This window comes from Balaenoptera acutorostrata, chromosome 1 (genome assembly GCF_949987535.1).
Source record: "Balaenoptera acutorostrata chromosome 1, mBalAcu1.1, whole genome shotgun sequence".
In the NCBI taxonomy this organism is placed as follows: Eukaryota; Metazoa; Chordata; class Mammalia; order Artiodactyla; family Balaenopteridae; genus Balaenoptera; species Balaenoptera acutorostrata.
In genome coordinates, this window is record NC_080064.1 from 126,044,047 (window position 1) to 126,056,518 (window position 12,472).

General features: G+C 39.0%; 1 long non-coding RNA gene across 1 annotated transcript in view; it reads left to right on the forward strand.

Annotated features, from left to right (window-relative positions):
- The window catches only part of LOC130705943 (uncharacterized), a 31,548-nt gene extending 19,482 nt beyond the window's left edge, over positions 1-12,066 (forward strand). Inside the window, exon 3 of the long non-coding RNA XR_009006338.1 lies at positions 11,994-12,066. This is a non-coding gene — a long non-coding RNA (uncharacterized LOC130705943). The remainder of the gene's footprint in view (positions 1-11,993) is intronic.
- Positions 12,067-12,472: the final 406 nt, after the last annotated feature.

The window sequence follows — 12,472 nt, forward strand, 5'->3', positions numbered from 1 at the left end:
CATTTAACGTACATTAGTATATGTATGTTAGCCCCATAGTCCTAATTTATCCATCCTCCCACCTTTCATTTTGGCTAACCATTAGTTTGTTTGATAAGTCTGTGAGTGTCTTTCTCTGTGGAAATATGTTCATTGGTAGCAATCGTAGAATAACATGTATACCTGATATCATAGGATATTGGTCATTCCCTCTTGACTTACTTAACCTAATATGATGATTTCTAGGCTCCTCTGTAGTCCTGAAAATGGCATTGTTCATTTTTTTCCCTAGGCTACTATTCCATTCTGTCCATATACCACTTTTTCTTTGTCCATTCATCTGTTTATGGACCTTTTTTTGGCTTCCATGTCTTGGCTATTTCAATATTGCTGCAGTGCACATTTGCCTGTCTCTGTCTTTCCGATTCTGGTGGTCTTAGCTTATAGGCCCAAAAGGTGCCCTGCCACATCATATGGTAGCTCAGTTTTTACCTTTTAAAGCAGCTCCATTCTGTTTTCGTCAGTGCTGTTACCACTTTACGTTCCACCAGCAGCTAGAAGGTACAGAGTTCTCTAAAAGCCCTTCAGCCTTTACAGTTTGTAGACTTTTTGCTGATGGTCATTTGACTGGTGTGAGCTGAAACCTTTTTCACGTTAGATTTGCATGTGGCTAATAATTCCTTATACTGAGCTTTAGGCATGTCCTTTTTTTTTAAAGACGGACTACAACTTCCCTCTTCATATTGACTTCTTGAAACATTTGTCATGTGTAGAATTTTCTTGCCTATTCCCTACCCCAGGGCATTTTTTGAGGACAGGTGTCATTTATAGCCCTGCAGTCCTTGTGACTCTTAAGCAACCATTAGCACTTGGTTGAAAGCTGCTGTTATGGGAAACAGCCACAAGGCAGCAGCATTATTACGTTCTCCACTCTTGTTGCTAGTGCAAAAGAGTCTTCCTGGAGGTAGTGTTCCAAGGTTGTAAATTAGAGTGGGATGTGCTGAGACAAGCCCCCAGAAGTTTATGTCACCTTACTTATGTTTGTTTTTTTTAATTTAATTTCTATTTCTTATCGGAGTAAATTTGATTAGAGTGTTGTGGTTTTCTGGCTGTACAGAATCTGCTCAATGATTCCTACATATGTCTGTTCATCTTCGGATTCTGTTACCTTGTGTGTATGTTATTACAGAATGTTGCGTAGACCTCCCTTGGTATTTGGTAGGTGTTTTGTCATTCTATATTTTATATGTATTGGTGACTATATAATTCATATAGTTTATATGTTATATGTTTATATACATTTAACATACATTAGTATATCTGTGTTAGCCCCATAGTCCTAATTTATCCATCCTCCCACCTTTCATTTTGGCTAACCATTAGTTTGTTTGATAAGTCCGTGAGTGTCTTTTTCTGTGGAAATATGTTCATTGGTAGCAATCTTAGGATAACATGTATACATGGTATCATAGGATATTTGTCATTCCCTCTTGACTTACTTAACCTAATATGATTATTTCTAGGCTCATCTGTAGTCCTGAAGACGGCATTGTTCATCTTTTTACCGAGGCTACTATTCCATTTGGTATGTGTACCACTTCTTCTTTGTCCATTTATCTGTTGATGGACATTTTGTTTGCTTCCATGTCTTGGCTGTTGTAAATACTGCTGCATTACACGGTTTTCCATCCCGTGCCTTTTTGATTCTGGATTTCACAGGTGACAGGCCCAATAGTGGGCCTTCCAGATCATATGGTGACTCAATTTTTACCTTTAAACGCACTGCCGTCCTGTTCCTATTATTTGGCCGTTACCAGTTTACATCCCACTCAGACCGAGAGGTTACGCTTTTCTCCACAACTTCTTCAGCACCTATTGTTTGTTGACATTGTTTTTCACACACACACAGTGTATTTTATTTTTACAAGAGATAAATAGACTGACACGAAGCGTTGTACATGGATGACCACAACAAAAGCAACAACGATTGCAATGACCAAACCTGAAACACACTCATACTATGTCATAATATTGACATTCAGTCCAGTAATCCTCCACTGTAACAGCTCCTTTACTTTGCAGTGAAAATTGATGTGTATATTCTTTGCCTCTGAGTCCTTGTGGGATTTTTTTTTAAATTCAGACAGAAAGTCACAAAAATTATACTCCTCCTCATCAGTTCACTCAGTCCCATGTAATTAAATTTTTTTTTCATCTTGATCTTTTGTTAGCACTTTTTTGAGTTCATCAGTTTTTCATGAGAGTGCTGAAAATGCTTATTCATTCAGTTCAGCAGTACAGTCAGTTACCAGAACCCTGTACTTGTCAGAGTCTTTGCCATGAATTTCTTGAAGGTGAAACCCTTTACTAGGAACATATTTGCCTTAAAGCATCAGAGTACACCCAGAACTGTCTGTAAATGAGAAAAGACTTAAAAACGACCACAGTTAAAGATTTGATGAAAGTTCATAATAATGCAGTTGACAAGAAAATTAGTTATTTCTGAGATATACATTTTAAAGTAATAACTAGGATTATTACTTATAACATAGCAGAACATATAAGATGTTTAGAAATTTCATGTAATGTCTGAAACATTTATATTAACATATTTCCATACATATTTCCATACAAATACACATATAAGATTTTTAGAAATTTCATGTAATGTCTGAAACATTTATATTAACATATTTCCATACAAATAACCCAATGAAAGTTTAATATTAGTTGTTTTGTTTGTTTGTTTTTTTATACTGCAGGTTCTTATTAGGCATCAATTTTATACACATCAGTGTATACATGTCAATCCCAATCGCCCAATTCAGCACACCACCATCCCCACCCCACCGCAGTTTTCCCCCCTTGGTGTCCATATGTCCATTCTCTACATCTGTGTCTCAACTTCTGCCCTGCAAACCGGCTCATCTGTACCATTTTTCTAGGTTCCACATACATGCATTAATATACGATATTTGTTTTTCTCTTTCTGACTTACTTCACTCTGTATGACAGTCTCTAGAGCCATCCACTTCTCAACAAATGACTCAATTTCGTTCCTTTTTATGGCTGAGTAATATTCCATTGTATATATGTACCACAACTTCTTTATCCATTCGTCTGGTGATGGGCATTTAGGTTGCTTCCATGACCTGGCTATTGTAAATAGTGCTGCAATGAACATTCGGGTGCATGTGTCTTTTTGAATTACGGTTTTCTCTGGGTATATGCTCAGTAGTGGGATTGCTGGGTCATATGGTAATTCTATTTTTAGTTTTTTTAAGGGACCTCCGTGTTGTTCTCCATAGTGGCTGTATCAATTTACATTCCCACCAACAGTGCAAGAGGGTTCCCTTTTCTCCACACCCTCTCCAGCATTTGTTGTTTGTAGATTTTCTGATGATGCCCATTCTAACAGGAGTGAGGTGATACCTCATTGTAGTTTTGATTGGCATTTCTCTAATAATTAGCGATGTTGAGCATCTTTTCATGTGCTTCGTGGCCGTCTGTATGTCTTCTTTGGAGAAATGTCTATTTAGGTCTTCTGCCCATTTTTGGATTGGGGTGTTTGTTTCTTTAATATTGAGCTGAATGAGCTGTTTATATATTTTGGAGATTAATCCTTTGTCCGTTGATTCGTTTGCAAATATTTTCTCCCATTCCGAGGGTTGTCTCTTCGTCTTGTTTACGGTTTCGTTTGCTGTGCAAAAGCTTTGAAGTTTCATTAGGTCCCATTTGTTTATTTTTGTTTTTATTTCCATTACTCTAGGAGGTGGATCAAAACAGATCTTGCTGTGATTTATGTCAAAGAGTGTTCTTCCTGTGTTTTCCTCTAAGAGTTTTATAGTGTCCAGTCTTATATTTAGGTCTCTAATCCATTTTGAGTTTATTTTTGTGTATGGTGTTAGGGAGTATTCTAATTTCATTCTTTTACATGGAGCTGTCCAGTTTTCCCAGCACCACTTATTGAAGAGACTGTCTTTTCTCCATTGTATATCTTTGCCTCCTTTGTCATAGATTAGTTGACCATAGGTGCGTGGGTTAGTCTCTGGGCTTTTCTATCTTGTTCCATTGATCTGTGTTTCTGTTTTTGTGCCAGTACCATATTGTCTTGATTACTGTAGCTTTGTAGTATAGTCTGAAGTCAGGGAGTCTGATTCCTCCAGCTCCATTTTTTTCCCTCCAGACTGCTTTGGCTATTCGGGGTCTTTTGTGACTCCATACAAATTTTAAGATGATTTGTTCTAGCTCCGTAAAAAATGCCATTGGTAATTTGATAGGGATTGCATTGAATCTGTATATTGCTTTGGGTAGTATACTCATTTTCACAATGTTGATTCTTCCAATCCAAGAACATGGTATATCTCTCCATCTGTTGGTATCATCTTTAATTTCTTTCATCAGTGTCTTATCGTTTTCTGCATACAGGTCTTTTGTCTCCCTAGGTAGGTTTATTCCTAGGTATTTTATTCTTTTTGTTGCACTGGTAAATGGGAGTGTTTCCATAATTTCTCTTTCAGATTGTTCATCATTCGTGTATAGGAATGCAAGAGATTTCTGTGCATTCATTTTGTATCCTGCAACTTTACCATATTCATTCATTAGCTCTAGCAGTTTTCTGGTGGCAGTTTTAGGATTCTCTATGTATAGTATCACGTCGTCCGCAAACAGTGACAGTTGTACTTCTTCTTTTCCCATTTGTATTCCTTTTATTTCTTTTTCTTCTCTGATTGCCGTGGCTAGGACTTCCAGAACTATGTTGAATAATAGTGGTGAGAGTGGACCTCCTTGTCTCGTTCCTGATCTTAGAGGAAATGCTTTCAGTTTTTCACCATTGAGAATGATGTTTGCTGTGGGTTTGTCATATATGGCCTTTATTATGTGGAGGTAGGTTCCCTCTATGCCCACTTTCTGGAGAGTTTTTATCATAACTGGGTGTTGAATTTTGTCAAAAGCTTTTTCTGCATCTATTGAGATGATCATATGGTTTTTATTCTTCAGTTTGTTAATATGGTGTATCACATTGATTGATTTGCGTATATTGAAGAATCCTTGCATCCCTGGGATAAATGTCACTTGATCGTGGTGTATGATCCTTTTAATGTGTTGTTGGATTCTGTTTGCTAGTATTTTGTTGAGGATTTTTGCATCTGTATTCCTCAGTGATATTGGTCTGTAATTTTCTTTTTTTGTAGTGTCTTTGTCTGGTTTTGGTATCAGGGTGATGGTGGCCTCATAGAATGAGTTTGGGAGGGTTCCTTCCAGAAGAGTTTGAGAAGGATAGGTGTTAGCTCTTCTCTAAATGTTTGACAGAATTCACCTGTGAAGCCATCTGGTCCTGGACTTTTGTTTGTTGGAAGATTTTTAATCACAGTTTCAATTTCATTACTTGTGATTGGTCTGTTCATATTTTCTGTTTCTTCCTGGTTCAGTCTTGGAAGGTTATGCCTTTCTAAAAATGTGTCCATTTCTTCCAGGTTGTCCATTTTATTGGCATAAAGTTGCTTGTAGTAGTCTCTTAGGATGCTTTGTATTTCTGCGGTGTCTGTTGTAACTTCTCCTTTTTCATTTCGGATTCTATTGATTTGAGTCCTCTCCCTCTTTCTCTTGATGAGTCTGGCTAATGGCTTATCAATTTTGTTTATCTTCTCAAAGAAGCAACTTTTAGTTTTATTGATCTTTGCTATTGTTTTCTTTGTCTCTATTTCATTTATTTCTGCTCTGATCTTTATGATTTCTTTCCTTCTGCTAACTTTGGGTTTTGTTTGTTCTTCTTTCTCTAGTTTCTTTAGGTGTAAGGTTAGATTGTTTACTTGAGATTTTTCTTGTTTCTTGAGACAGGCTTGTATAGCGATAAACTTCCCTCTTAGAACTGCTTTTGCTGCATCCCATAGGTTTTGGGTCGTCGTGTTTTCATTGTCATTTGTCTCTAGGTATTTTTTGATTGCCTCTCTGATTTTCTTCAGTGATCTCTTGGTTATTTAGTAACGTATTGTTTAGCCTCCATGTGTTTGTCTGTTTTACGTTTTTTTCCCCTGTAATTCATTTCTAATCTCATAGCGTTGTGGTCCGAAAAGATGCTTGATATGATTTCAATTTTCTTAAATTTACTGAGGCTTGATTTGTGACCCAAGATGTGATCTGTCCTGGAGAATGTTCCGTGCGCACTTGAGAAGAACGTGTAATCTGCTGTTTTTGGATGGAATGTCCTATATATATCCATTAACTCTAACTGGTCTATTGTGTCATTTAAAGCTTCTGTTTCCTTATTCATTTTCATTTTGGATGATCTGTCCTTTGGTGTAAGTGAGGTGTTAAAGCCCCCCACTATTATTGTGTTACTGTCGATTTCCTCTTTTATAGCTGTTAGCAGTTGCCTTATGTATTGAGGTGCTCCTAGGTTGGGTGCATATATATTTATAATCGTTATATCTTCTTCTTGGATTGATCCCTTGATCATTATGTAGTGTCCTTCCTTGTCTCTTGCAACATTCTTTATTTTCAAGTCTATTTTATCTGATACGAGTATAGCTACTCTCCAGCTTTCTTTTGATTTCCATTTGCATGGAATATCTTTTCCCATCCCCTCACTTTCAGTCTGTATGTGTCCCTAGGTCTAAAGTGGGTCTCTTGTAGACAGCATATATATGGGTCTTGTTTTTGTATCCATTCAGCCAGTCTATGTCTTTTGGTTGGGGCATTTAATCCATTCACGTTTAAGGTAATTATCGATATGTATGTTCCTGTGACCATTTTCTTAATTGTTTTGGGTTTGTTTTTGTAGGTCCTTTTCTTCTCTTGTGTTTCCCACTTAGAGAAGTTCCTTTAGCATTTGTTGTAGAGCTGGTTTGGTGGTGCTGAATTCTCGTAGCTTTTGCTTGTCTGTAAAGCTTTTGATTTCTCCATCAAATCTAAATGAGATCCTTGCCGGGTAGAGTAATCTCGGTTGTAGGTTCTTCCCTTTCATCACTTGAAGTATATCATGCCACTCCCTTCTGGCTTGTAGAGTTTCTGCTGAGAAATCAGCTGTTAACCTTATGGGAGTTCCCTTGTATGTTATTTGTCGTTTTTCCCTTGCTGCTTTCAATAATTTTTCTTTGTTTTTAATTTTTGCCACTTTGATTACTATGTGTCTCGGTGTGTTTCTCCTTGGGTTGATCCTGTATGGGACTCTCTGCGCTTGCTGGACTTGGGTGGCTATTTCCTTTCCCATGTTAGGGAAGTTTTCGACTATAATCTCTTCAGATATTTTCTCTGGTCCTTTCTCTCTCTCTTCTCCTTCTGGGACCCCTATAATGCGAATGTTGTTGCGTTTAATGTTGTCCCAGAGGTCTCTTAGGCTGTCTTCTTTTCTTTTCATTCTTTTTTCTTTATTCTGTTCCGCAGCAGTCAATTCCACCATTCTGTCTTCCAGGTCACTTATCCGTTCTTCTGCCTCAGTTATTCTGCTATTGATTCCTTCTAGTGTAGTTTTCATTTCAGTTATTGTATTGGTCATCTCTGTTTGTTTGTTCTTTAATTCTTCTAGGTCTTTGTTAATCATTTCTTGCATCTTCTCAATCTTTGCCTCCATTCTTATTCCGAGGTCCTGGATCATCTTCACTATCATTATTCTGAATTCTTTTTCTGGAAGGTTGCCTATCTCCACTTCATTTAGTTGTGTTTCTGGGGTTTTTTCTTGTTCCTTCATCTGGTACATAGCCCTCTGCCTTTTCATCTTGTCTATCTTTCTGTAACTGTGGTTTTTGGTCCACAGGCTGCAGGATTGTAGTTTTTCTTGCTTCTGCTGTCTGCCCTCTGGTGGTTGAGGCTATCTAAGAGGCTTGATGGGAGGCTCTGGTGGTGGGTAGAGCTGACTGTTGCTGTGGCGGTCAGAGCTCAGTAAAACTTTAATCCACTTGACTGTTGATGGGTGGGCCTGGGTCCCCTCTCTGTTGGTTGTTTTGCCTGAGGCAACCCAACACTGGAGCCTACCTGGGCTCTTTGGTGGGGTTAATGGCAGGCTCTGGGAGGGCTCACGCCAAGGAGCACTTCCCAGAACCTCCGCTGCCAGTGTCCTTGTCCCCAAGGTGAAACAGAGCCACCCCCCGCCTCTGCAGTAGACCCCCCCAACACCAGCAGGTAGGTCTGGTTCAGTCTCCCCCAGGGTCACTGCTCCTTCCCCTGGGTCCCGATGCGCACACTACTTTGTGTGTGCCCTCCAAGAGTGGCGTCTCTGTTTCCCCCAGTCCTGTAGAAGTCCTGCAGTCAATTCCCACTAGGCTTCAAAGTCTGATTCTCTAGGAATTCCTCCTCCTGTTGCAGGACCCCCAGGTTGGGAAGCCTGACGTGGGGCTCAGAACCTTCACTCCAGTGGGTGGACTTCTGTGGTATAAGTGTTCGCCAGTCTGTGAGTCACCCACCCAGCAGTGATGGGATTTGATTTTACTCTGATTGCGCCCCTCCTACCATCTCCCTGTGGCTTCTCCTCTGTCCTTGGACGTGGGGTATCCTCCTTGGTGAAGTCCAGGGTCTTCCTGTCAGTGATTGTCCAGCAGCCAGTTGTGATTCTGGTGCTCTCGCAAGAGGGAGTGAGAGCACGTCCTTCTACTCCGCCATCTTGGTTAATGCTCTGTTTGTTGACATTTTGCTGATGGTCATTCTGACTGGTGTGAGGTGATACCTTTGTGTAGATTGGATTTGCATGCGTCTCATAATTCCTGATGTTTTGCGTTTATCAATGTTCTTTTCGTTTTTTTTTTAAGATGGAGCTAAAGTTACAGCTTCAGATTGCCTTCTTGAAAAATTTGCCACGTTTGGATTTTTTTGGCCATTCCCTACCCCAGGACATTTTTTGAGGGCATGAATCATTTACAGCCCTGCAGTCCTTGTGAATATTAGTGACCATTAGCAGTAGATTTAAAGCTGGTGTTTGAGGAAACGGCCTTAGGGTGGCAGCATTTCTACGTTGCCAACTCTGCTTGCTAGGGAAACAGAACCTTGCTGCAAGTTGTGCTTTTAGGTTGCAGATTAGAGTGGAATGTGCCAGGACAAACCCCCATAAGTTTTAGCCTCCGTAATTCTTGTCTGTGTCTTTAAGTTGTAGTTTTTATCAGAGCAAATTTGATTGAAAAATGTCTTTTTCTCTAGGTGTACAGAATCTTGTTCATTTACACATATACATATATCTATTGATCTTTGGGTCCTTTTCCATGTAGGTTGTTACAGAGTGTTGAGTAGACCACTTTTGGTATTCCATAGGTCTTTGGGGATTATATATTTTCTATGTATTAATATATGTGTGTTAACCCCAATATCCTAATTTATCCATTCCTCACACCTTTTCTTTGGCTTAACCATAAGTTTGTCTTCTCAATCTGAGATTGCCTTTCTCTAGGAAATATGTTCATTTTTATGAATTTTCAGATAACATAAGGGACATCATAGGGCATTTGTCTTTCGCATTCTGACTTACTTCACGTTGTGTGATTATCTCTAGGCTCATCTGTGGTGCTGCATATGCCATTCTTTTATTTTTTGTGTGACTGATATTCCAATCTGTCCATATACCACTTCTTCTTTGTCCATTCATCTGATTATGGACCTTTTCTTTTTTGCTTCCATGTCTTGGCTATTTCAATATTGCTGCAGTGCACATTTGCCTGCCTCTGTCTTTCCGATTCTGGTGGTCTTAGGTTATAGGCCCAAAAGGTGCCCTGCCGCATCATATGGTAGCTCAATTTTTACCTTTTAAAGCAGCTCCATTCTGTTTTCGTTAGTGCTGTTACCACTTTACGTTCCACCAGCAGCTAGAAGGTACAGAGTTCTCTAAAAGCCCTTCAGCCTTTATAGTTTGTAGACTTTTTGCTGATGGTCATTTGACTGGTGTGAGCTGAAACCTTTTTGGAAGTTGGATTTGCATGTGGCTAATAATTCCTTATACTGAGCTTTAGGCATGTCCTTTTTTATTTAAAGAGTGACTACAACGTCCCTCTTCATATTGACTTCTTGAAACATTTGTCATGGGTTGAATTGTCTTGCCTATTCCCTACCCCAGGGCATTTTTTGAGGACAGGTGTCATTTAGAGCCCTGCAGTCCTTGTGACTATTAAGCAACCATTAGTACTTGGTGTAAAGCTGCTGTTGTGGGAAACAGCTATAAGGCGGCAGCATTATTACGTTCTCAACTCTTGTTACTGGGGCAACAGAGTCTTCCTGGAGGTAGTGTTCCAAGGTTGTAAATTACACTGGAATGTGCTGGGACAAGCCCCCAGAAGTTTATGTCTCCTTACTTATGTTTTTTAAATTTAATTTCTATTTCTTATCGGAGTAAATTTGATTAGAGTGTTTTGATTGTCTGGCTGGTACAGAATCTGCTCAATGATTCCTACGCATGTCTGTTCATCTTCGGATCCTGTTACCATGTATGTTATTACAGAATGTTGAGTAGACCTCCCTTGGTATTTGGTAGGTGTTTTTGTCATTATGTATTTTATATGTATTGGTGACTATCTAATTCATATAGTTTATATACATTTAACGTACATTAGTATATGTATGTTAGCCCCATAGTCCTAATTTATCCATCCTCCCACCTTTCATTTTGGCTAACCATTAGTTTGTTTGATAAGTCTGTGAGTGTCTTTCTCTGTGGAAATATGTTCATTGGTAGCAATCGTAGAATAACATGTATACCTGATATCATAGGATATTGGTCATTCCCTCTTGACTTACTTAACCTAATATGATGATTTCTAGGCTCCTCTGTAGTCCTGAAAATGGCATTGTTCATTTTTTTCCCTAGGCTACTATTCCATTCTGTCCATATACCACTTTTTCTTTGTCCATTCATCTGTTTATGGACCTTTTTTTGGCTTCCATGTCTTGGCTATTTCAATATTGCTGCAGTGCACATTTGCCTGTCTCTGTCTTTCCGATTCTGGTGGTCTTAGCTTATAGGCCCAAAAGGTGCCCTGCCACATCATATGGTAGCTCAATTTTTACCTTTTAAAGCAGCTCCATTCTGTTTTCGTCAGTGCTGTTACCACTTTACGTTCCACCAGCAGCTAGAAGGTACAGAGTTCTCTAAAAGCCCTTCAGCTTTTATAGTTTGTAGACTTTTTGCTGATGGTCATTTGACTGGTGTGAGCTGAAACCTTTTTCACGTTAGATTTGCATGTGGCTAATAATTCCTTATACTGAGCTTTAGGCATGTCCCTTTTTTTTAAAGACGGACTACAACTTCCCTCTTCATATTGACTTCTTGAAACATTTGTCATGTGTAGAATTTTCTTGCCTATTCCCTACCCCAGGGCATTTTTTGAGGACAGGTGTCATTTATAGCCCTGCAGTCCTTGTGACTCTTAAGCAACCATTAGCACTTGGTTTAAAGCTGCTGTTATGGGAAACAGCCACAAGGCAGCAGCATTATTACGTTCTCCACTCTTGTTGCTAGTGCAAAAGAGTCTTCCTGGAGGTAGTGTTCCAAGGTTGTAAATTAGAGTGGGATGTGCTGAGACAAGCCCCCAGAAGTTTATGTCACCTTACTTATGTTTGTTTTTTTAAATTTAATTTCTATTTCTTATCGGAGTAAATTTGATTAGAGTGTTGTGGTTTTCTGGCTGTACAGAATCTGCTCAATGATTCCTACATATGTCTGTTCATCTTCGGATTCTGTTACCTTGTGTGTATGTTATTACAGAATGTTGCGTAGACCTCCCTTGGTATTTGGTAGGTGTTTTGTCATTCTATATTTTATATGTATTGGTGACTATATAATTCATATAGTTTATATGTTATATGTTTATATACATTTAACATACATTAGTATATCTGTGTTAGCCCCATAGTCCTAATTTATCCATCCTCCCACCTTTCATTTTGGCTAACCATTAGTTTGTTTGATAAGTCCGTGAGTGTCTTTTTCTGTGGAAATATGTTCATTGGTAGCAATCTTAGGATAACATGTATACATGGTATCATAGGATATTTGTCATTCCCTCTTGACTTACTTAACCTAATATGATTATTTCTAGGCTCATCTGTAGTCCTGAAGACGGCATTGTTCATCTTTTTCCCGAGGCTACTATTCCATTTGGTATGTGTACCACTTCTTCTTTGTCCATTTATCTGTTGATGGACATTTTGTTTGCTTCCATGTCTTGGCTGTTGTAAATACTGCTGCATTACACGGTTTTCCATCCCGTGCCTTTTTGATTCTGGCTTTCACAGGTGACAGGCCCAATAGTGGGCCTTCCAGATCATATGGTGACTCAATTTTTACCTTTAAACGCACTGCCGTCCTGTTCCTATTATTTGGCCGTTACCAGTTTACATCCCACTCAGACCGAGAGGTTACGCTTTTCTCCACAACTTCTTCAGCACCTATTGTTTGTTGACATTGTTTTTCACACACACACAGTGTATTTTATTTTTACAAGAGATAAATAGACTGACATGAAGCGTTGTACATGGATGACCACAACAAAAGCAACAACGATTGCAATGACCAAAC